Raw genomic sequence first — 26,168 nt, 5'->3', positions numbered from 1 at the left:
GGACTCGGCCATCCACCTCGCGGAAGACCATATGGTGGCGTGCCCAGGGGTCGGCGAACCCCTCCCATCTGCTTCTCTCTCTCCTTCTTCCCCTTCTGTCCCTCTCTCTTGTCCTGTCCCTCTCCCCAGGTCCCGTTCGCCTGGCCATCCTCGAGTCCCGCCCCGGGGGGGCGTTTCTCCGCTTTCTCCATGCCAATCATTTACCCCACTCCCTGCCACTGGGGCGGCGGGGAGGTCTGGGCCAGCCTGTTGGCGTTGCGGGGACCCGGAGCATTTCGTGGACAGGTGCCCGGTGATGGAGGTCGGGACAATGGTCCGGGTCCCGGACGCCCCGCAGGCTGCTCCCGGTCAAGCTGGCTGGTATCAAATACCTGTGAGTATCAAGGGGGGTACCTATCAGGCCTTGGTGGATTCAGGCTGTAACCAAACCTCAATCCATCAAAGCCTGATTTCATCCGGGGCATTGGATACAAGCCGCGTGGTTAAGGTGCGGTGTGTGCACGGGGATGTGGTGGTATATCCTGTAGTGCCGGTCATTATCCAATTCCGGGGCCAAAAGCATAGTGTTGAGGTGGCAGTTAATCCGCACCTCCGGCATCCGTTAATTTTGGGGACAAATTGGCCAGCATTTTCTGAATTATTGGGTTATTTATGCACGGATGCCTCTTGGGAAAAAAATGCGATGGTTGGGGATGCGCAAGTACAGGCGGGGGAGACTGATCGGGGACCACTGAGTGCTGCTTCAGGGGAACAGAATGAAATTGAGAGAATAATTCTCTCGGATCGCGATGACTTTCCCCTGGAGCAGTCTCAGGATGAGACACTAAAACGTGCATTTGAGCAGGTCCAAACCATCGACGGTCAGCCTCTCCAGCCTGGACGGGCACTTACCTATCCATATTTTGCAGTTATAAAAAATCGGTTGTATCGGGTGACCCAAGACACCCAGACAAAAGAAGATACAACCCAGTTGTTAGTTCCAAGGAGCCGCAGGGAAATGCTTTTCCAAGCGGCTCATTCTAATCCAATGGCTGGACACTTAGGGCAGGCAACGACACTAAATCGCCTCATGACCCGATTCTTTTGGCCGGGCATTCATGAGAATGTGCGCAGGTGGTGCGAGTCTTGTCGTGAATGTTAGTTGGTAAATCCACCGGCCACCCCAAAAGCGCCTTTGCGCCCCCTCCCATTAATGCAGGTCCTCTTCGAGAGAATTGGTATGGACCTCATCGGGCCATTAGAGCGATCAGCCAGGGGACATCGCTTTGCATTAGTCATTGTGGATTATGCAACACGATATCCTGAAGCAGTGGCCTTCCGCAGCATTTCCACGAAGAGTGTTGCGGACGCACTGTTTAGTCTAATCTCCCGGGTGGGGATTCCAAAAGAAATCCTCACCGATCAAGGCACGGCGTTTATGTCACGTACTTTACGCGAACTTTACAAATTATTGGGCATTAAAACGGTCCGTACCAGCGTCTTTCACCCACAAACTGACGGGCTGGTCGAACGTTTTAATCGCACGCTTAAAACCATGATTCATAAATTCGTGCAAGAAGACGCCAAAAATTGGGATAAATGGTTGGAACCCCTGTTGTTCGCTGTGCGAGAAGTCCCGCAAGCCTCCACGGGGTTTTCCCCCTTCGAGCTTCTCTACGGACGCCAGCCCCGCGGGGTACTGGATGTCCTAAGAGAAACTTGGGAGGACGGACCATCTCAGAGTAAAAACGAAATTCAGTATGTAATGGACTTGAGAGCAAAACTCCACACTTTGGGGCGGCTATCAACGGAGAATTTGTTACAAGCCCAGGACAGACAGAGCTGGCTGTACAACAGGAGAACTAACTTACGTAAATTTGTACCGGGAGAGAAAGTGCTTGTATTGCTTCCAACGTCAAGCTCTAAATTATTAGCAAAGTGGCAAGGACCATTTGAGGTCACACGACAGATTGGAGATCTCGATTATGAGGTTATACGGTCCGATAGGAGAGGGGCACGTCAGATATATCACCTCAATCTCCTTAAAAAATGGAATGAGGCAGAGGCAGTGATGTTGGCGACGGTAATTGGTGGAGAGGATGATCCCAGGAGGAGATCATCTCTCGCCCTCCCAGCTCACTGACCTAACGAAATTACAAGCAGAGTTTGCGGACGTGTTCTCACCCCTACCGGGCCGTACTAATTTGATTCAGCACCATATCGAGACAGAGCCGGGCATGGTAGTTCGCAGCCGGCCGTACCACTTGCCTGAACATAAGAAAAAAGTGGTTCAGGCAGAATTAGGGGCAATGCTTGACATGGGCGTAATAGAAGAATCCAACAGTAACTGGGCAAGCCCGATAGTTTTAGTTCCGAAAACGGACGGCTCGGTTCGGTTCTGTGTGGATTATCGCAAGGTGAATGCTGTGTCGAAATTCGACGCGTATCCAATGCCACGGGTGGACGAACTGCTTGATCGGCTCGGTACGGCTCGTTTTTATTCGACACTGGACTTAACAAAGGGATATTGGCAGATCCCCTTGTCTCCATTATCTAAAGAAAAGACAGCTTTCACCACGCCGTTTGGATTACACCAATTTGTCACCCTTCCGTTCGGGCTGTTCGGGGCTCCGGCTACCTTTCAGCGTCTCATGGATAGGATTTTACGGCCCCATGCTGCGTATGCTGCTGCCTATTTAGATGAAATAATTATATTTAGTCATGACTGGCAGCGGCATATGCAGCATTTGAGGGCCGTCTTGAGATCGCTGAGAGGGGCTGGGCTCACGGCCAACCCGAAGAAGTGTGCAATTGGGCGTGTGTAAGTAAGATATCTGGGCTTCCACTTGGGACATGGGCAGGTGCGTCCCCAAATTGATAAGACGGCAGCAGTTGCGACCTGTACGCGTCCCAAGACCAAAAAGGAGGTGAGACAGTTCCTAGGGCTGGCGGGATATTATAGAAGGTTTGTACCTAATTATTCGGACCTCACCAGCCCTTTGACTGATCTCACTAAAAAGGAGGCACCAGATACGATCCAGTGGATGGAGCCGTGCCAGCAGGCCTTTACCCAAGTGAAGGCTGCTTTATGTGGCGGGCCGTTGTTACACTCTCCTGATTTTGGCGGTGGGGGTATGTGGCGAGGGGGGCATGGTTCAGCGGAGTCGGCAGCGGGAGAGAGAGTCAAGAGACGAATGGTGAGTGAGTGGGTAAAATGCTATGACGAACACCTGTCTCTTGTTTCAGTAATTGGTGTGGAGAGAATATATAACGCCAGGAGAAACAGGAGTGGGGGAGAGAGAAGGACTACTGGCTGCTGCCCACATTGGATGTATCGTGATTTTTGTTGGAGAGAATTTGTGATTTATTTGTGACCGTTTTGTGCCTGTCTGCACACCTTTTCCTTTTGGTGAAATTATTGAATAAAAGCAGTCAGTAGTCAAGCCGACCCTGTCCTCTTCCTTCCTAAACATTGAACCTTGTTACACTCTACTCCTGTACCCAGGAGTTTGACAAATAATATACAAATGTGTGTACACACAATCCAAACAAATAGCAATAAACCAGAGAAATAAACTTAATTTCACTCAGCCACTGCAAACAGTGGAGTCACATGTGTGATTAAGTTTATAAATTATTACTTTTTATTTATTTATTTACTTTTTTTTTTTTATTATTAATTAGGAAGTGTAAACACCTGTTCTATGCGCAAACGCATGGATCAAAACAGGTTATAAATTCCCCTCTGCTGCGAAGAGCAGAACAGTGGGTAAATAAATAATCCAGCAATTAATTCTCTTTTTAACTGCGTTTAATAGAGCAAAACAGTTACTCACCACATCTGCACGCTTCCCAAGCGTCGGAATATAAACCCTACAAAACAAGTATTAATACAAATTAACCAGTAAATTTGTAATGTAAACAATACCCACCACTCACCTGAAATATAGAAGAAAGGGAAAAAATTACCGCAATCCTAAGGGGCACCAGGCGCCTGCACTATAGTGACGGATTGAATGGGTAAAGATTTCCGAATATCAGCGTATACACGTGTATTCTCCAAACCGGTCTCAGAAGAGGCGAGAAAGGCAAAGAGGAAGTGTTTAGTTCACCCGGATGTTTTATAGGGAACCAACCACTTGGGGTCAGTCATCTGACTTTGTTTACATTAGTTCTCGAGGAGAGCTAGCAGAATGGCGTCATTCAAGGTAAGACCGTGGTAAAGGTCTGAGTGAGGGCGAAATAGATCAGCCAGTAGAGGGAGAGAAAGAGACAGCAGAGATAAGAAAAGAGCCTAGGACAACGTTATCGTGGGTTGCATTAAGGAATCTATAGGGAAAGTTAACTGTGAAAATCCAACTAAAGTGCAGCCATATACAGTGGACATGCAAATGGATGGGCACAAAGTGAAACTAGAAATAGATACTGGATGTAATCTTACCATTTTAAATGAGGATACATTCAAGGAATTGAGAAAAAGTGGAAAAAAACACAAAACTAAGACCGACTGAAATTAAACTGGAAACTTATATGGGACAACCGATCAAAGTGAGAGGCACTTGCCAGGTTGCAGTGGAGTACCAAGAGCAAAAGAAAATGCTCCCTGTTGTTGTAGTGGCTGGCAATGGTCCAAAGTTGCTGGGAAGAGGCTGGTTAGCAGAATTAAAATGATCTTGGAACCAGATTAAACATAACAGACAAGTACTGCAGATTCAAACAGAAGATGATTTATTACGCAGGGTACTGGTGAAAAGCAGTGAAGTCTTTAAAGAGGGCCTGGGGATGCTGAGAGGAGTTCAAGCAAAAATTTATGTTTCTCCAGATAAAGTGCCTAGGTTTTTCCACCCCAGATCAGAACCCTATGCAATGCGAGCCAAAGTGGATGAGGAGATAAACCGCCTAAAAAAGGAGCAGGTTATCCGACCCGTAAAGTACTCTGAGTGGACTGCACCCATGGTTCCAATTCTGAAGACTGACGGCTCCATAAGGCTCTGTGGTGACTATAAGTTTACTGTTAGAAGAGCAGCATCCCTAGAGCAGTACCCAATACCCTGCTTGGAGGATCTGTGCAGCACACAGGTTATCTGTGCAGCACACAGGTAAAAGAGACAGCAGAGAGGTAAAAAGTTTTTACCTGTCTCTGGAGGTAAAAAGTTCTCTAAATTGGACCTGAGTCATGCCTACCAGCAGGTGGTGGTCAATGAGGAGTCTCAAACGTATTTGACATTAAATACTCAACAAAGTCTGTTCACCTACCAGAGGTTACCTTTTGGAGTGGCGTCAGCTCCTGCTATTTTTCAAAGAATAATGGAAGGACTGGTGCAGGGGATTCCTAAAGTAGCAGTTTATTTGGACAATATCTTGATAACAGGCATGGATACGGCAGACCACTTAAAGAACCTGGGGACAGTGTTGCAAAAGCTGGAAGATGCTGGGCTGAGACTCAAAAGAGAGAAGTGTGTGTTCTTGCAGGATGACATTGAGTATCTTGGTCATAAAGTGAACGCTCAAGGTCTCCAGCCCATGGAAAGAAAAGTGAGGGCAATTGTAGAGGCCCCATCTCCATTTAATGTGTCAGAACTAAAGGCCTACCTGGGGTTATTAAACTACTATGGAAAATTTCTCCCAAATTTAGCGACCTGCCTGGCACCAATGTATGAGCTTTTAAAAAAAAGGAAAGCATTGGGACTGTATGACAGAACAGGAAGAGGCCTTCCAACATTCAAAGATGCTGCTGCAATCTGCGGATGTCCTGATACATTATTCGGCAGATAGAGATCTAGTATTTAAAAAGAAAAAGAAAAGATGTGAAAAAATAACCGCAACTGATGTACAGAGTTCGTGAATACATCCAGTGGATGGCCAGCAGTGCTGGAACTTGAGTTTCAACCTTATCATCAGAGGAGAACAGAGCTAAGTGTCAGGGATGGTTGTGTATTATGGGGAGCTAGAGTTGTCATTCCTACGCAGAGGCGAGAGATGTTGTTGAGAGTTTTGATCTCTCATCTTTGAGCTCTTTTACTGTGACTTGTCTTTCATGGGATTTGTACCCAAGGCTTCCTCATTCTAAGTACAATGTTATACCAGCTGAGCTACTGAGCAAGCTTGTTATATCAGAAAAGCGAAACACATGGAGCTGGTTAAGCGATGCAGTCCAAAATGTATTTGTTTACAAATCATGCACTTTGGTTAAAAGTGTTTTGAGATCATAACATAATATTGCGCAAGGAGACGGGAAAACAAGTCTTTATTAATTCATAATCTGACCCTGTAATCATACCTGTGTATGATAATGATTAAAAGTGCTTGCTGTTTTACTGCAGTGATGTGTACGTATTGGTACGTATTTTGGATACTTAAAATCTCCTTTATGTTTTCCTCTTTTTCTTGTTGAATTTAACTGTTGTTTCATCCCTCAGGGCAGTGACGGTGCTACACCGGGGCTAGGGGGGGCTACAGCCCTGTCAGAATTTTAAATAGCCCCTGTTTTGCCCCCCAAGCAGTTGAGATGATAAAGAAGACAAGAGTGCAGGTAGGAAACCCTGTCTCTGAGGGGGTCAAAGAAGGAGAATTGAAAGAGGAGTCAGAGAGAGAAAGGTTTGAGAGAGAAACTCCTGAGCCAAGACATGAGGGAAAGCATGAGCAGTGGAAGGACGCCCTTTTCTTTGACACCAGTAACCTCCGCGTCATGTGAGCGCAGTTTCCTGCATTAGGGCCCGTTCCCATGTTGAGTTTTTTTGCACGCTCAAGTTCGTTGTTTCAAATGTAGACGCGCAGCAAGGGCGCTCATAATAAAAGTGACGCGCTTGTTTTTTCCAGGCACAGTGAGATGAAAAAATCTCAACTTTTCAGAATGCCACAAGCGCACCGCAGGTCATGTGGCAAGAACCAACCTGTATTGAAGGATTAAGTTAGTTTGGAGTTATGATCACTGTGGGGCATCCTTTGGCGGCGGGGACAAACATAATCTGGTGTGAAGTCTCTGTCTGATGGAGCACAAGCTATCTTCATCCACAGTAATCACCACTCCGGCTCGAAGGACCAATTTGTATTGAAGGATTAAGTTTGCGTTGCTAGTTTGGAGTTATGATCACTGTGGGGCATCTGTTAGAATGCATGAGTCTTTGTTCTCCATTTGTATTCTTTTTATTCCAGCTTGCTTCTTTCAAGTTACAGGTGGATAGAGATGTGGTTCTGCATAAGGAAATAATAATAAATAATAGATTTTCTTAGTACAGTCACAACAAGCATTATTCAGTAACAAAAATACAGCAAATAGTTATTAGATTGTCTTGTAATATAAATATTCAAAAGACAATAATATGCTCTTAAGGAAAACTATATGCAAACAATCTGACTGAGCATCAAACTGTACCACACGTCCTCACTTAAACAGTAATAACAGTATATAGTCCTCCTTCTAGAGCAAAACAACATAAATACTTAATGATAATTACAATACAAGACGCAAAGGTTAGTATTAACTGTATACATCGCAAACTGACAGTAAACAGAAAATGCTGCGTCATTCACTCATCCAATGGCGAACAGTAAACGGCCTGAATGCACGATAAAGTTGCTAATACATTACATGTTTATGTATCGTAAGGATAAATATAATGATACTTACAGTTTTCTACACGCACAAATCCACCAAAGCAAGATTTAACAGTATGAACAACACTTCAAGAGCTGGTTTCTTTCTGTCGCTCCACTACAAACTAAAAAACAACTTACGTCTGAACGCGAGTAATTCAGGCAGGTATACAATAACACAGTCTGTTAGTGCCCTCTGTTGGACTGGCTTGCACTTTCCTTTCCAACAACATTTGTTCCACAAATTTGCGGTTATTGGGGCAACCCTTTGTCCTGATCATCTGTGATAGCGGGAAGGCGGATCAGACGGCTAACAGGTCTGATATAGGTCAGATCGTTCACCTTAACTTCTGCTGTACGTATTCGCCCATCTGCTCCTGTAAACACTTTGATTATCTGTCCGATTGGCCATAGTGCTCTGGGCAGCTGAGGGTCCACTATGAGCACCACTGTGTTTGGTTTGAGGGGATCTGTGGCGGTTTGCCATTTCTCCCGTATTTGCAATGCTGGCAGGTAGTTTTTTAGGAATTGTGACCAGAATCTGTCAGCAAGGACTTCACAGGCCCTCCAGCCTGTAAAGAGAAACTTGATCTGGTGCTCAGCCAGGTGAGTTTGCAATGAAGGGTGCATGGCTTTGAAAGCGTCATGGAGTTCTCGCTCACCTCCTTTAAAATTAGTCCCTTGATCAGACAGCAATTCAGCAGGCTTGCCCCTGCGAGAAAAGAACCTCCTCAGGGCCATTAGAAAGGAGTCTGTATCTAGACTAATCAAGACTTCAATGTGTACTGTTTTTGTAGTGAAACATTTAAATAGGACCCCCTATCTCTTTTCATTGCGGCGACGTATTTTGACTAAAAAGGGGCCAAAGCAGTCCACTCCAGTAGAGAAGAATGCAGGGCACTGCAAGCAGAGGCAGGCAGGAGGTAGATCTGCCATCTGAGGAACGACTGGGTGGGCTGTCCATCTCTGACATTCCAGACAGGCACGCTGCTCTTTCCGAACAGCTTCACGGCCCCAAAGTATCCAGTACTTGCGCCGTAATTCCCCAAAAAGTCATTCAGAACCAGGGTGTTTTAAGTTATTGTCAACATGCCGAATGAGGATCCTAGTAACTGGGTGCTTTGGGTCCAGAACAATTGGATGAACCATTTCTGGTTCTAGCTGATTACATCTATGTAGTCTTCCACCAACACATACGATGTACCCTTCTTTATCAAGTTCAGGTGCCAGTAGAGCTAGGCGACTAGATGATGGTATTGGTTTACAAGCAGTAAGACACTGGGTCATCTTGGGGAAACTCTCTCTTTGGGCAGTTTTAGAATCTCCAATTCTGCTTTCTGACAAGTTTCAGCCGTGGGCCCTTGTGAATCAGATGGGGTTGCTTTGTGTAGGTATTCTGCAGTGGCCTTCACTAGGTCTGTAAAACAGTGGAACTCTTTGGGGTCAGGAGGGGAGGGGCAGGTGTCTGTGACAATATTGAGGCAAGAAAGATGTTTTCGCAGTTCTTCTGAATCCTCCTTTCCGGGGACGGTTGGGGTGTTTGGCCAGTTTTTAGGTGAGAGCCATAGAAAGGAAGGTCCTTTGGTCCATCTATTGTCACCTGCCAGTTCCAGTAGGGTCTTCCCTCTTGTAATGTCATCAGCTGGGTTGTTCAAGGAGTCAACATAACACCAGTCTTTGTTATTAGTCAGCTCCTGAATTTCAGCAACCCGTGTCCCCACGAATACCTTGAAGCGGCAGTGGCCCTAGTTGTGAAGGGGGTGATGAACCTAAGTGGGTCATACTGGCTGGCCAGCACCCGGTAGATATTCCTCATGGTTGTAGGGCTTGCTTCCTGCAGATGGGACTTGTATGTCAATGTGTCTGATCCACACCTCCAGCGTAGTCCCAGAGCAGGCTCTTGCGGATCCATTTGACTTTGGTTGAGCCAATGGTCACTATCTTGTGACAGTTTTTCTGGGGGGAGGTGCCTTATGACATCTGGGACGTTACTTGCCCATTGCCTTAATTCAAAGCCTCCACTAGCCAGTAGTTCTCTCAACTTGTTGATCGATGCTTTAGCTGCTTCAGAGGAAGAGAAGCTCTGCAGCCAATTGTCCACATAAAAGTGTCTTTTGACAGCATCACGCACCTAATCTCCTTCTTGACTGTGATCAGTGATGTGCCTCTGAAGTGCATATGTTGCACAGCATGGGGAGCAAGTTGTCCCAAATGGCAAGACTTGCCATTCGTACACACTAGGAGGGTTGTCTCTAGGAGGGGTGCATATCAGGCCACAGGAACCGTAAGAGTGGTCTGTCCTCAGGGAGTAGCCTCACCTGATGAAACATACCCTTAATGTCACTGCTGACAGCTGTGGAATGTTCTCTGAATCTCAGCAGGACGCCTAGCAGGGAAGAGCTCAAATTGGGACCAGGCAGGAGCAGTTCATTCAAATTGTTACCTTGATGTGTAAAAGAGTAGTTGAACACAATTCTGCTTTTCTCATTGTGAGTCACCATATGATGCGAGATAAACCATGACTCTCTAGATGACTCCAACACTTCTTGACTCACTTTTGTGGCATATCCTGCCTGTTCAAGTTTCTGAATTTCTGAGTTGTATGCTGTGGCACGGTCTGGATCCCGAATGAGGTGCTTTTCTGTACTCCTTAGGTTAGCAAGGGCTGAAGTTGGTGAGGCAGACAAAGTGGGCATGGATTTCACCCTTAGTAAAGGTGTGGCATATCGCTGTACTCCATTTAAGTTCACTCGAACTGTCTTCGTCTGCAAAAGTTCCACTGCAGTCTGATCCTGTCTAGACCTGGTCACCAACTTCTCATTCTTGTATGGCAAGATGTCGAGCTGCCAAAGCTTTTCCACATTGTGATGCAGTTCAGGTGATGGAGAGAGTGTTGCCATGAACAAGCATGTCTGTGTTCCATTTCGCAGTGGTAAGCACTTAGTAGGGCCTTGAAGTGTCCAGCCAAGTCTGGTCTTTACCGCCACAGGCCCCCCAGGTGGTCCTAATCTTACTGGTTGGATTGGAGTTATTAAGTGTGGAAAGTCTGATCCAATGAGAAGAAGGGGTTGGGCACATTTGATCTCTGGCAAGGGCAATTTTCTCAGGTATCTGGATTTGCTCTGCAATCGTTCCACCGGGTATGTGTGCTCCGCTAGACCCAACTGAGCTGCAGTGAAAGCTCCCCCGATCTTATAGATTCTCTCATGTTGGCTGGCTGGTGAGATAGTGAAGGACACAGATGAACCTTGTATCACTTGTAGGTCTTGTCGCACTGTTCTTAGGGTAAAGCTCTCTGAGGGACCCTGGAGTTTCAACTTCACTGCTGCCTCCTGGAGAAGAATGGTTTGCTCGGATCCATCATCTATGATAGCGTAAGTTTCAAGTGTATGACTGCTGTTACACAGGAGAACTTTACTGACTTTGAGAAGGGCTTGGTTGCATCCAGCCTTTCTGTCTAGATAAAGAATGTCAGTAGAGGAATTCACAAGTCCACAAAGTGTTTCAGCAATTGGTTTCTCCCCTTTTGCCTGTTCTCCTGTTTTGGTGTTTACATCATGAAGAGCTTTCAGATGTTTGCCTTTGCAGATGCTGCAGCTGACTCTCAGATGGAGAGAGTGTTGCCATGAACAAGCATGTCTGTGTTCCATTTCGCAGTGGTAAGCACTTAGTAGGGCCTTGAAGTGTCCAGCCAAGTCTGGTCTTTACCGCCACAGGCCCCCCAGGTGGTCCTAATCTTACTGGTTGGATTGGAGTTATTAAGTGTGGAAAGTCTGATCCAATGAGAAGAAGGGGTTGGGCACATTTGATCTCTGGCAAGGGCAATTTTCTCAGGTATCTGGATTTGCTCTGCAATCGTTCCACCGGGTATGTGTGCTCCGCTAGACCCAACTGAGCTGCAGTGAAAGCTCCCCGATCTTATAAATTCTCTCATGTTGGCTGGCTGGTGAGATAGTGAAGGACACAGATGAACCTTGTATCACTTGTAGGTCTTGTCGCACTGTTCTTAGGGTAAAGCTCTCTGAGGGACCCTGGAGTTTCAACTTCACTGCTGCCTCCTGGAGAAGAATGGTTTGCTCGGATCCATCATCTATGATAGCGTAAGTTTCAAGTGTATGACTGCTGTTACACAGGAGAACTTTACTGACTTTGAGAAGGGCTTGGTTGCATCCAGCCTTTCTGTCTAGATAAAGAATATCAGTAGAGGAATTCACAAGTCCACAAAGTGTTTCAGCAATTGGTTTCTCCCCTTTTGCCTGTTCTCCTGTTTTGGTGTTTACATCATGAAGAGCTTTCAGATGTTTGCCTTTGCAGATGCTGCAGCTGACTCTCAGATGACACTGTGCTGCCTGGTGGCTGCGGCCACATCTCCAACAGCGGCTGTTGTTTATCACCCACTGTTTCTGCTGCTGCTTAGTAAGATAAGAGAAATTAGAACAGTCATCAAGATTGTGCAGGTTATTACTGCAGTAAGGACAGTACAGTCTGGACTTCTCAGGTAACTGCAAAGGGTGCTTCGTTATAGAAGATGCTTCTGATGTAGTTTGGGTAGAACCCAAGAGCACAGTCATTGATCTGTTTCTTCCTTTACCATCTTTCCTGTGGTCTCTTTGCCTTTCAGCTGCCTCTTTTTTAGCCTCTATCCGATCAAATGCATCTCCACCTTCTTAGATCTGTAGCTCATACTCCAACCACTCTGCAAAGTCCAAAAGGGACGGAACTTCTCTCTTTAATGGATGAAGGTATCGCCTGAAGTTAGCTTTAAGATCCTGGGGCAACTTACTGCTTAATTTGGCCACATGTGCTCCACAATTAAGTTTAATGAGTCCTTCTTGTTTTAGGTGTTCTAGCATTCCAACCAGCACTCTAACTCTCAGTGCAAATTTATGGAATCCCATAGAATCTCCTGATCGGATAGTGGGCCCATCCATCAACTCCGCGATTCTTCTTAAAGCCAGTTGGTGAGGCTGGCCATAGTGCTGAATGAGAGAGGCCATGGTGTCTGAGTAAGGGTACAGAGAGTTACTGTAAGAGTCAGCGATTAACAGGGCTTCTTCAAATTTGAGGTGGTCCAGCAGAATTTGGTATTTGAACCACTCAGTTGCATCACTTTGAATATTCTCCAAAGACATTCGCAGTCTTGCAAATTCTCTGGGGTCATCACACGTGAAGTCTGGGATTGAAGGCTTGGGGCCTCTATGCGATCTCTCCTGGCTACGTGGTCATGCATCAGTGAAGCTGTAGTCTCTCTGAGGTGGCAATGGAGGGGCAGCAGTATTACTAGGATTTGACCATGACTCTGACTGTCCTGTGTCATCATCTGGCTGTTGATAGTTTGGTGTGGATGGAGAAGATGACCGCTTTAGTTCTAGTTTGAGAATGCATTCCTTTAGCTCCTCCAGGACATCTATGACTCTGTGTTCATGATTGGGCTGTTTCTGATGTCACAGGGGGAGGTGGTGGTGGCCAGTCTTCATCCTCTTCTTCAATAGCTGATTGATGGACAGACTGAGGTACAGTTACAGTTTGCTTCATTCTGACACTGGGAGAATGTTCTGGTACTAATTGCAGAGAATGATGAAGTGACAAAGCATCACTCTTGTCCGATGTTGCATATCCAACACAGTCTGGTGTAACCTCCTGTTAACCTCCTGCAGCTGCTGAAGAACTTCTAACATGGGCGGGGTATGCTGGGATGGTGTTGGGGTGCTCTCATAGAGGGGAACATATGCTGAGGCTGAGGGCATTGCTTCCATGCCTTCTATGCTCCAGTTGTGGGGAATGGAGCGCTGAAGGAGAGGCGTCATCTCGGCATCATCTCTCATAATATCTTCCACTATCTTTCATTCCCAAAAAACGTTGACTGGGTTGGTCAAATACTACGTGGAAAATCAACCTCATAGTCCTTTAGCCAGACAGGAGGATTCCTTTAGTGGCAGGGACGAACATAATCTGGTGTGAAGTCTCTGTCTGATGGAGCACGAGCCATCTTCATCCACAGTAATCACCACTCCGGCTCGAAGGACCAATTTGTATTGAAGGATTAAGTTTGCGTTGCTAGTTTGGAGTTATGATCACTGTGGGGCATCTGTTAGAATGCACGAGTCTTTGTTCTCCATTTGTATTCTTTTTATTCCAGCTTGCTTCTTTCAAGTTACAGGTGGATAGAGATGTGGTTCTACATAAGGAAATAATAATAAATAATAGATTTTCTTTGTACAGTCACAACAACTATTATTCAGTAACAAAAATACAGCAAATAGTTATTAGATTGTCTTGTAATGGAAATATTCAAAAGACAATAATATGCTCTTAAGGAAAACTATTTGCAAACAATCTGACTGAGCATCAAACTGTACCACACGTCCTCACTTAAACGTACTTGGTTACAAAGGTAACCTCGGTTCCCTGAGATACGGAACGAGTACTGCGTGTGGGGAAAAACTCTTTTTTCCTCGATACTGAAGCCTTATACAACAACGCAGTGTAACTGCATAGCCATTGGTTCAAACTGGAAAACTTTTTGAACCAATGATGGCACGGCAGAGCTGCGCGAGCCTATGGTGAAGCAGCGTGCCGAAGCCCGCCAAAATGGCTATATAAGCGGGGCGCCATAGGATTTCAGGTCAATCGACTGAAGCGACAAAACTGAGTTGTGCAGCCCTGTGACACGGCAACTAACGCAGTACTTGTTCCGTATCTCAGGAAACCGAGGTTACGTTCGTAACCGAGTATGTTCCCTTTCGATACTTCGCTCATACTGCGTGTGGGGAACGAATTCAACCATGCCGTGCCATGGGAGGGAACGACTGAACCTATCTTGGGCACCAAGGGGGCCCAGAGGATAAGTAAGAAGTCCGAAGCCGTCGAGCCCTTTATGTTACACTCGCTAAAGAGGGAGCTATCTCCCTAAGTATGGTAGGATGACGGGGCTCATCAGAGGCCATCGTATCATACTGAGAGGACCCGAGCGTGTCAGGTCGGTACGTCCAGGTTATTAAATCTGACAAAAGTGGATGGCGAGGACCAGCCGGCCCACCTCACAGATGTCCTTGATAGAGACACCACTAGACCAGGCCCATGAGGAGGCCATGCCTCTCGTAGAGTGGGCTCTTACTCCTGTGGGGCAATCTAGGCCCATAGACAAGTAGCATAGAGCAATAGCGTCGACTATCCAACACGAGAGTCGTTGCTTTGTGACCGGAAGCCCCTTGGTACGGCCGCCAAAGCAGACGAAGAGCTGGTCAGACTGCTGAAATGGCTGCGACCGCTCGATGTAGGTCCTCAACGCCCTAACTGGGCAGAGTAAATCCAAATCTTGTTCATCCGTCAAGGGAGGTAGCGCTGAGAGGGAAATTACCTGTGCTCTGAACGGGGTCGAGAGCACTTTGAGGACGTAGACATGCCTGGGTTTTAGCATGACCTTCAAGTCGTTAGGCCCAAACTCAAGGCACGCAGGGCTCACGGAGAGGGCCTGCAGATCGCCTACACGCTTTACCGATGCTAGAGCAAGTAGCAGAGCGGTTTTACAGTTTTTTATGATTGCTTAAGCACAATTTTGAAAACAGGGCCCGGTTTGTCAAAACACTACACACAATTAACACAACCCTACACCAAAGTAGCACAACACTTCAGATCATTTGCAAAATGGAACACTTTTGTCAAAACTATACACAACTTTATAAAAACAATATTTTGTTACCATACGAAACACACACATTTCATATGACTTTAATCTTTTTGAACCAGTTACACACTGCTGTTGCTAACCTAAAACACTATCAGCAAGTCTAATTCTCAGTGATTAGAGTACTGTAAATGAAGTACACAGAGAAAGTGCAACTAAACAATAGTTCACCAAACACTACACAAGACCAATGCTGCAGACTGAGGAAAATATCATTGATTTCTCTCCATATACCCAAATCAGTCAATATGGAGAATCACAACAAAACATGTCCCAGTTTTCATGCTACTACAGTAGTGTGCATAACACTGTTAGCTCAGCAAACAACAGACAAACGTAAAATACTGTATCCAGTACAGGTTACAATTACAGTAAATAACAACAACAAACATAAAAAATAATCTGAAAAAACTGACAATATTGTACAGAAAATACTACAGTAAACATACTATACATTATCTCTTCGCCTAGCTGGATCTGGCCAGAGAATTTCATCAACATCACAAGCAATATCCTCATTAGCAAGACAACGCAGGAAGAACCGTCTTGAATGTCGAATCCATCCTTGCACAGCTGCGGCATCGACTTGGTCACAGGCGTCCTCCATGGCCTGAATGAGGGGTACCTGAGCCTGGGGCTGGAGATCGTAAACCTTCCACCGCCATGCAGAGAAAAACTCTTCGATAGGGTTTAGAAACGGAGAGTATGGTGGAAGGTATAGTACTGTCAACTGTGGATGGTGTTGAAACCAGTTCTGGACCAAAGCAGAGCGGTGGAATGACACATTGTCCCAGATGACAGTGTATTGTATCTGGTGCATTTCATTACTTGCTGTGACGATGTGGTGCAATCGGTCCAAAAATGCAAGAAAGTGAGGTGTGTTGCAAGGGCCCATTTTGGCATGACAGAGGAGAACCCCATGCTGTGAAATGGCAGCGCAAAGGGTGATGTTACCCCCACGTTGCCCTGGGACATTGATTATAGCCCTGTGGCCAATGATATTTCTGCATCTCCTTCTTGCTTTTGTGAGGTTGAACCCTGCCTCATCAATATATATGAATTCATGCAAGATTTCCTCAGCATCTATCTGCAAAACTCTCTGAAATACAGTGAAAGACAACATTGTGTAGTTCAGGATAGGTCTAGTATTTTACAGTCAATGTAAAAAAGTAATGTGTGGAGTATGCAACATCACAGTGCTAAAGTGAACAATACAAACCTCCACATACTCATGCCGCAGCCGTTTGACCCTCTCTGAATTCCGCTCAAAAGGCACTCGATAAAGTTGTTTCATTTGAACCTGATGTCTTTTCAGGATGTGTGCCAGTGTTGACTGAGAGACCTGATGGACATTATTGAAAATGGCATGGTCACTGATAATGTTTGCTTGTAGTTCTCTGAGCCTGATAGCATTATTGGCCAAAACCATGTTTATTATCTTTCTCTCTTGTTCTTAAGTGAATATGGGCCCCCTTCCTCCTTGTCGTTCCCGACCCTCAATCCTATGTAGAGAATAATACATGTAACTTACTGTACAGTGTCACAGGAAGGGATATCACAAGTGCTGATATGGTGCATACAATAAGCGGCTGATTACTGTAACTGTAGACAGATCTTCTTTTACCTGTTTCCTGTCGAAAAGTCCTTATGACAGATGCCACTGTATATCTGCTAAGATTTGGCTGAACTCTCAGTCCAGCCTCCCTCAGCGTCAATCCGTGGTTCACAATATGGTCCACTAGTGTTGCACAAATGTCATTTGATAAGTTTGGTCCTCTTCTTCTTTGTGCACGTTCTCCTCCTGCTTCAGGTCTTCCTCGGCCTCTGCCTCTTCCTCTACCTCCTTCTCCTCCTCTGTGTACTCCTCCTCTTACCCTCACTCTTCTTCTGACTCCTTCCATTTTAGTTGAAGGCAGGTGAACCTACCTGCTGCATTTTTATAGTGCTTAAACCTAATTGTTGTGTCTACAATTTAGCAATCATGTGTTTGTGCACCTGATGGCTGTGTTTAACAGATTGGCTCATAGGTGTGGTAATTTGACAGTCAGTGCTTTGGAATTGCAAGGACGTGACATCATGATATACTTCTGTGTCTGATGTATACAAGTGTGTTTAGTGTTTTGCAAATCACTGTGTGTAATATTTTGCAAATAGTGTGAAGCTGACAATGTGCTTACAGTTGTGCAAATCTAGCCTTGTGTTTTGCTCCTTGAGTGTAAGGTTTTGCTAATTGTGGGAAAAGCTTAATTTTAGTGTGTAAGCAATCGTAAAAAACTGTAAGCATCAGGGGCCGAAGGTCAGCTGACCGCAGTGGCTCAAAGGGGGCCCCTTTGAGCGCTCTGAGGACTGTAGAAAGGTCCCAAGTGGGTACAGTGAGAGGACGGGAGGGATTCAACCGCCTAGAACCTCTTAAGAAATGCACTACAAGGCTATTTCGTCCCACTGACTGGCCAGCGATTCGTGGAATGCTGCTATGGCTGCTACATATACCTTGAGCGTGGAAGGGGTGAGGCCCTTGTCCAGACACTCCTGGAGAAATGACAATATCGGAGATATGTCACACTCAACAGGGTCTTCGTTTCGAGCTGCACACCAGTCGACGAAGACTGACCATTTCTGGGCGTAGAGGCATCTAATAGACGGGGCTCTCGTCTGAGAAATGGTATTCAGCACATCCCCTGGGAGGTTAACAGGCTCCCATCGAGGGACCACAGGTGCAGAGCCCAGTTCTCTGGCTGGGGGTGCCAGATTGTCCTGTACGCCTGAGAGAGGAGGTCCCGTCTCAGGGGGATCGGCCATGGGGCTTTCGTTGAAAGCCTGAACAGCTCTGAGGACCAAGGTTGGTTCCTCCAGAGTGGGGCCACTAGGAGGACTCTGTGATTGTCTTCCCTGATTCTTCTGATGACCTGAGGGATCAGAGCGATCGGGGAAAAAGTGTAAAAAAGGAGGCTGGGCCAGTCGTGGGCCAGTGCATCTATGTCCTTCGAAAAGAAGATTGGGTAGTGAGAGTTGTCTTCTGAGGCAAAGAGATCGACCTCTGCCCTCCCGAAGATCTCCCAGATTCTGAGAATCATCTGGGGATGGAGCATCCACTCGTCTGAGGGGACATTGCTCCAAGATAGCATGTCTGCTCCCAGATTCAATCTGCCCGGTATGTGCGACGCTCTTAGCGATCGCAGGCTGGACAGGGCCCATTGCAAGAGCTGCTTTGCCAGTGCACAGAGGCGACTGGATGAAAGCCCGCCTTGGTGATTTATGTAGAACACCACTGTCATGCTGTCCGACCGGACCAAGTTGGACGCATCTGTCAAGACCACCGTCCTTCTGGATACCACCCCCAAGGGAACCCCAAGGCTGAACCTTCCAGAGTTTCAGGGCTGCTATACAGGCCTGATTTACCCTGACAAAAAAGCGGCCGTGCCGCCAAGCGTGAGGTGGGACCTGAAGGTTTAGCCAGTATTGCAGAGGCCGCATCCATAGGAGGCCGAACTGCAAAACCGGGGAGGTGGAAGCCATCAGCCCTAGCATCCTCTGGAAAAACTTCAGAGGGAGACGGGTTTTGATCCTGACAGAGGCCATGAGCTGCTGAATGGCCAGAGTGTGCTCTGGCAAGACTGCGGCCCTCATATGGGCTGAGTCGAAAACTGCACCCAGGAACGATATACGTTGGATGGGGAGCAGTGAGCTCTTGGCGAAATTGACCCTGAGTCCTAGGCACTCCAAGTGGCTGAGGAGCACGGATCTGTGATGCTCTAGCTCAGTCTGCGACTGGGCCAATATGAGCCAGTCGTCGAGGTAATTCAAGACACGGATTCCCATCTGCATCCATGCACTTCGTAAAAGTGCGGGGAGCTAGGGGCAGCCCGAAGGGAAGGACTGTATATTGGTAAGCCACTCCCTCGAATGCGAATCTCAAAAATCGTCTGTGATGGGGGGCTATCTGGATGTGAAAGTACGCGTCTTTCAGGTCCAGAGAAAAGAACAAGTACCCAGAGCAAATCTGCGCGAGGATCTGTTTCAACTTTAACATCCTGAACTTCCGTCTCATGAGGGAGCGGTTCAGGAGTCTGAGGTCTAGGATGGGTCTGAGACCACCATTCTTCTTGGGGACGAGGAAATATCGGCTGTAAAACCCTGATTCGCTCTCTGAGGGGGGAACTATTTCTATGGCTCCCTTTCCTAACAAAGTCGTCACTTCGGCGCGAAGAACATGAGCGTCGTTTGGTTTTACCAAAGTGGGAACCACTCCGCTGAAGCGCGGGGGTCTTCGGGCGAACTGCAGCGAGTAACCTCGATTATTATCCCCAACACCCAGCTTGACACTCCGGAGATGGCCTCCAGGTGTCCTCTGTTACCTGGAGGAATGGCGTTTGGCACGGGCGCAACAACAGTGGGCCCAGGGCGTGAAACAAACATTTTGTCCCCAACACCCGGAACTGAACGGGGTGGCGGGGGAACTAGACGAGGCAGCTTTGGGGGTGGTCCGGCCGCAGCGGGACTTTGCCCCCTCCTCTTCCTTCCTGTTAATTCAGGAAGACTTAGGAGGCATCGGGTCCAGCATTATCCTAGGCCGGGGTACCTGACGTCTCGGGAAAGACGGGTGCTTAGAGGAGCGAGATCGCTGACGTTGCTCCTTATGGGGCGCTGCCTGGGAGGTAGAGGGAGTAGGCTTGCTCTGCTGCTGAGTCAGCGCAGTCCTGGGGCGACTTGAGGCAAAAGAGGGAGCTAGGTCAGGAATTCCGAATCAGCTTCAGTGCTCAGCTTCCAGCAGTAAACAGATTTTGGACACGGGCCTATCCAGCTGCCCTGATTTTGTCTTAAGTTGGACTGAACAAACATTTTTATCAGGATAGGTTTTAATTACTCTTCCCATCAACCAGGAGCCACGAGGGGCTACAGGATCCATGAGAGCAACAATGTCTCCCACTGTAAAGCTTCTTTTTGGTTTTATCCATTTCTGTCTCTCTTAGTAATGGTAAGTATTCCCTTACCCATCTTTTCCAGAAGAGATCTGACAAGTATTGTAGGCCTACCTGTCTCCATCGTTTCTTGATGTTCAAACCTCCTTCATCAAAAACTTCAGGAATCATTAGTGGTTTAGACTTAGAATATGATTAGGCGTAAGTGCCTCAAGATCATTCACATTGTCAGATGCTTTTGTAATGGGAAGGGCATTAAGGATTGCTTCTATTTCACATGTAAGAGTCTGAAAGCTTTCATCATCCATAGATTGTTGTCTAATGGGTGAATACAACACCTTTTTCACAAGCCAAATAAGCATCTCCCAAATTCCACCGATGTGAGACCTGGCAGGGGGACTGAACTTAAGTTCTCTTGATGACAAGGAATGCTAGATCTTGTTATGGTCTAACCCAGCTACTGCTTTCCTCAGCTCCGACAAAAGTTGTACCATTATCTGATCTCAACTGGACAAGTTAACCATGATGACACATAAAACAGTGAATGGGAATGGCATTATTACGGGAGTCTGTATTTAAAGTATAAGCCATCTAAAGTTGTATAGCCCTGCTTGCCATGCAGGTGAAAATTACCCCATAGTGTTTAACTGTTCCTCACCCTTTCTTGATTTCAACGGGCCTAGAGTAGTCAACACCAACATTTGTAAATGGTGGTAAATCAGGTAAAACTCTTTGCTCTCCGACCTTTCCTTAAAGATGATGACAAGTAGAATTAGCGTTAGTTATCCAGTAACGCTTACGGAGAAAGGACAACATATAATTTCTTCCTGCATGGCCAAGTTGCTGATGCACACGCTTCAAGATAAGTTGAGAAATAGCCTGGTCCTTAGACAAAATAACTGGACGTCTTTCTTCCTCAGGCATGGCAGCCCAAGCAAGTCTCCCTCCTACTCTCAAGCACTGGATCAATCTTAAAGATGTCACTTTTTTTTCTTGACAGTAGCTCCTGCCTTCAATGCAATAATCTCAACTGAAAATTTATCTTGTTGATAGTACTGAATAATAGCATGACATCATTAGCAGTCAATGATTTGCCATCCATGTTGGCCTTCATCTTCTTTCTTGTTTGATGAAATCTATTTGCTTCAGTGTCTGGAACGTCTTTTGCACAAGGTCAAAGGAAGCTCTAAATGAAAAGCATGTTACAGTACACTCAAAAAAGTTGTGCAACTGCAAAATCAAAGTCAATGAGAGATTCATTCTACCTCAGCATCACATCTTTGTGTTGGGTCCTTATTCTCATTCTCTTCCTCATCGTCCACCACCACTTACACAAACTCTTCTTCCTCTCCCTCTCAGATTGTTTCTATCCATTGTTCATATCAACATTCAGTGCACTTGTACACTCTGAACTGACTTATGTTTTGTACAGTTGGATTGATCACATCATTAGAAACAAGTGTGAACAATTTTGAGTCATTGTGTGTAAACAATAACAACTGTGTTGTAGTTATGTTTAACTTTTGCCACTCGTGTTTACCGTTTTGCAACACAGCGCATCACAGTGCTAAATGTGTTTTAACGAGTGAGAATGCGTTTAGAGTTTTGCAAAAAGAGTGCATGAGATTTGCAAATGGCATCTGCCAGAAGGTTTTACAAAAAGAGTAATTTATTATTCATTAAATTAGGCCTTTAAGTATTTGGTTCAGAGAATGGGGTTTTAGCGCTGTAGAAGGACAGAATTCCTGCACTTTGATCCACATACACTCCTATTCTAGAGGAGCTGGAGATTGCAGGAAGTTTAGTCTGTTTGTTATTATACCAGAATGACCAACTGGGGGGAAAGCAGTACAACCTCCAGGACTGATCATTACATCCAAATTTACACTCTTGTCCCCATCCCTTCCTGCTGATGCTCTTATATGACACTGATATATCCACCTCACCACTCCACTCAACCTCCCAGTAACAGCGTCCACACACACTCTCTCTACACAACAACTGATCCCAATAATCAAATCTGTCTGGATGATCAGGATACGACTGGACTGTGTCAGTGTATTTAATCACTCTGTTCCCTTCAGACAGTTCCAGGCTTTTATTCGCTGTGTTTGGATCCAAAGTGAGTCGACGGGAATCTGATGAAGATAAAAACATAACTTTCATTCATAAAAATAAAACACCAGCGGTTAGGTTTTTGCATTTAGGTTTTTATATATGTGGAAAGTATCAGTGATGTTGAATTACATAAGGTAAAAAAGCTTCACAGCATCTGCCTCTGATAAAAACATCATAACATCAAGATGTTGGTGTGTCTTTGGAGTTGAGCAGTAGAATTTGGTTTAGTTAATTGTACTACATTAACAGGTATTGCTTTAGCGTTGAATCTTTGAATATTAACATACTAAATGCATTTAATATAAATCAAGAGTGTTGTGTGGAGTTCAGCACAGTTCAGTCTGATTGTTGGTATATAATAAGAATTAAAGGCTTTCTCTTTATGTACATGTCTGATCATAGAGACTTTCATTGGAGGAACTCCTCATGGGTCTTGGGTTCAGAGGTGGGAATGATGTTAATGCTTCTCACTAAGGAAACCAACAGACACTTTATAGTAAATATTGTAAAATAATATAAAATAATTGTTTTAGTTATCAAACATTTTAGAATAATTTAAATATACATTGTATTATATGAAGTCATGTATGGAAATGTAAAGCTTACCTCTGCCAGATATCTTTTTTATCTCCTCACTGCAGAAATGCTCCAGTTTCTCTCTCAGATGAGACACAGATTTACCAACATCATCAAAAGAGATATGAGAACTGACAGTGATGCTGGATGAGTCTGTAGATCCAGGAGGGACAGAGAGAGACTGGAAACTCTACACAGACACAAAGACCCAATAAAAACACCAGCTAAAGACACAGAAACATTTGATAGAAACACAATCTCCTCCCTCCCTCAAGACCACTGTCCTGTTTGTCAGACCTCTGTTACCTGGAGGAAACTGATGTGATGGTCTGTGTGTGAAAGCTGCTCCAGCTCAGCATCTCTCCTCCTCAGATCATCAATCTCCTGCTCCAGTTGCTCCAGTCGTCCTTTAGCTCGAGTCACTGCAGCCTTTTCCTGGTCTCTGATCAGCTGTGAGCTCAGGTCAGCTCAGAGCTCAGATCAGCTCTGATCAGCTCAGAGCGGCTTCCCTCAATGGAGTGGATCAGCTCAGTAAAGATCCTCTCACTGTCCTCCACTGCTGCCTGTGCAGAGCGCTGTTAGGACACACAGAGAGAGACGCATTAGAATCAGCTCTTACTGGTCCCTCACACAGCCTGTTCCCCACAGTGGCCTTCAGTGGGACTGGAAAGAGCTCCAGCACTGGCTCCTGTTCTCACTGACTGATTGGAGGAGAGTCCTAACTGAGTCTGAAACAGCTCTTCCAGCAGCCAGCAGTTGTTCTTCTGCTCAAAACTCACCGTGTGAGACTCCACAGCCTCTCTCAGATCCTCAAGCTCCTTCAGTTTCTTCTGGATTCTCTGCTGGCATTTTCTTTGCATCTTACCCAATTGTCTCTGTAGGAATAACAAATAGACGTAGATTTGATAAATCATACTGCATAAAAAGTAATTGTCTCAAGTAAAAAATTAGATCCTTGGGAGATACCAATAAGTAACTGTTTGGAAAATGATCTTGGATTATGCAATGATTTGTATTATGTGTGGCACAACTACTGAGTTCATACCTGTTTCTCAGTCCTCTCTGCTGCACCTGATACAGTGTCATGGTTTTTGTGTTTATCCATTGTACACAGATAACATATACAGTTCTGATCAGTACAACAGTAAATCTCCAGTAGTTTCTCATGTTGAGGGCAGATCATCTCCTGCAGTCCAGTGGCATCCATCAGATTGTGTCTCTTATCTCTGAAGAGATTCTCATGTTGATTTTGACAGTAAGACAGGACTTGATGGCTTTGTTTTTGTCCCCAGTACAGATGTCACACTCCATATCTCCAGATCCAGTGTAACATTGAGCAGGACGAGCAGCGTGTAGTTTTGTCTTCTTGAGTTTCTCCACCACTTCAACCAGCATGGTGTTTTTACCTAAAACAGGTCTTGGAGTGAAGGTCTGTCTGCACTGAGGACAGCTGTAGACTCCCTTCTGATCATCCTGATCCCAACAGCCTGTAATACAGTTCATGCAGTAACTGTGCCCACAAGGAATGGTCACTGGATCCTTCAGTAGATCCAGACAGATTGAACAGCTGAAATGATCCTGAGACAAAGAAACACTGGATTCTGCCATTTTATCGCACAGATAGAGAGATAACGACAACGGTTCGGCAGGAGCTTGAGCTTTCTCTAAATTGAAATATTTCCTGGTTTCAACTATAGACTATAAAAAAAATTATATATATGGACGACACACCTCCACTCTCTTCCATTGTAGAAAAGTGAAGCCGCCAATTTCTTCTTTTTCTTCTTCTTTTTCTTCTTTTAACGGCGGTTGGCATCCAGCTTTTGGTGCATTACCGCTACCTTCTACTCCGGAGTGTGGATCAGATTTCAGGTTTACAATCTAACTTTCCTTTGGTGACGGAAGGGGGTAGAGGGGAGAGAAAAAAAACATCATATCCTGTGAAAAAGCCCTGTTTCCCTCAAAAGAAGCCTCCAATTTCCCGATTCTGCGCAATAATGAGCATGAAGTGGAGCCGCGCGCTATCAATGCCCCGCCCACATTCCCGCAGTATGATTTAGATCAGTTTACTGCAGAACAACTCATTACGTCGACGTGAAGTTATGGAAATGTAGAAATTAAAGTTAAAGCTCCAATCCCCTCCCGAAAATCCCAAAAAAGTTGGTGCCTCAGTGACTACTTCGCTATGAGAAGCTGTCAATCACAGCTGTAAATCATGACGCACCCCCGTTTTTATACATAGGTTTCATGTGACATCACTGTATTTTATCGCCGCCATATTTGTGTCCGGTCACAGCTGCGCGACCTGTTTAAGTCTATGGTGACAGCAGCTACAACTACCAGAGGAAGGCCAACGAAACACTCTCAGAAGGATCACAACAAGTTTACAATATGTCTAGGATATGTTGTGCTGTTAGCTGTTTTAACAGTCGTCGGAAAAACCCCGAACTACAATTTTATTCGATCCCAAAGGAGTTAGATCGGCGGAATTGTTGGCTTCAATCAGAAGGGACCACACCACTGGCAGCCAAACAGCAATGCACAACATTAATAACTGCTGGGACTGTAATTTACATAACATTATAATGAGAACACTATTGTAATAAAACGTTGTGAATTCTCTGTTGTTGTTTCAGCGTGTTGTTGTGGGAAGACCGCGTCTACTGGAGTTAAACATTGATTAGGCTACATAACTTAGTTCAAGCTTCACTTGTGCATTCGCGTCATTGTGTGCAGATAAAACTCGTAATATTAAATTTATGAAGTATAAATATCTGATTAATCTCATAAAGGATGTGTTTCATTGAGGTTAATAACCCGCAGAGCTTTATATGATGATCATCTAGCTTCAGCGCGAGCGCTCAAAAAGTAACGCAAAACATTAATAACTTGGGACTGTCTTCTTATACATGATATTATAATCGTATATACTTGTAATATAACGTTGTGAATTCTTCGGGCTTAGTTGCTGTGTTTCGGAGTTACAGGAAGAACGCATCCACAACAGGCGCTGACTTAGTTCAAGTTCATCTGTGCGTGATTTTGTGCAAATACTAAATGTAATATTATTTTTATTTTGTATAAATATCTTAATTATCTTATAGGATGTGTTCCGTTGAGTTAATTAACCTTCAGTTTACGGGTTTGATTCTCTTCAGCTTCAGCGTGCGCAGCTCAAACAGCAATGATTAACAGTCAATGATTAATAGTCATTAAAAATGTTTACTACTACTGTAATATTAAAACTTTCATATATTTTCAAAAAAATTTATGCATTATTTTTAATAACTAGC

The 26,168-nt window shown here is 45.3% G+C and overlaps 1 pseudogene; it reads right to left on the bottom strand.

Moving 5' to 3' along the window:
• Positions 1-22,675: 22,675 nt before the first annotated feature.
• On the bottom strand, positions 22,676-25,258 carry LOC127495256 (E3 ubiquitin/ISG15 ligase TRIM25-like; annotated as a pseudogene).
• Positions 25,259-26,168: the final 910 nt, after the last annotated feature.

The sequence above is a fragment of the Ctenopharyngodon idella genome, chromosome 2 (genome assembly GCF_019924925.1).
Source record: "Ctenopharyngodon idella isolate HZGC_01 chromosome 2, HZGC01, whole genome shotgun sequence".
NCBI classification, from domain to species: Eukaryota; Metazoa; Chordata; class Actinopteri; order Cypriniformes; family Xenocyprididae; genus Ctenopharyngodon; species Ctenopharyngodon idella.
The sequence above is the reverse complement of the archived record's forward strand: the minus strand, read 5'-3'. Positions and strand labels throughout refer to the sequence as shown.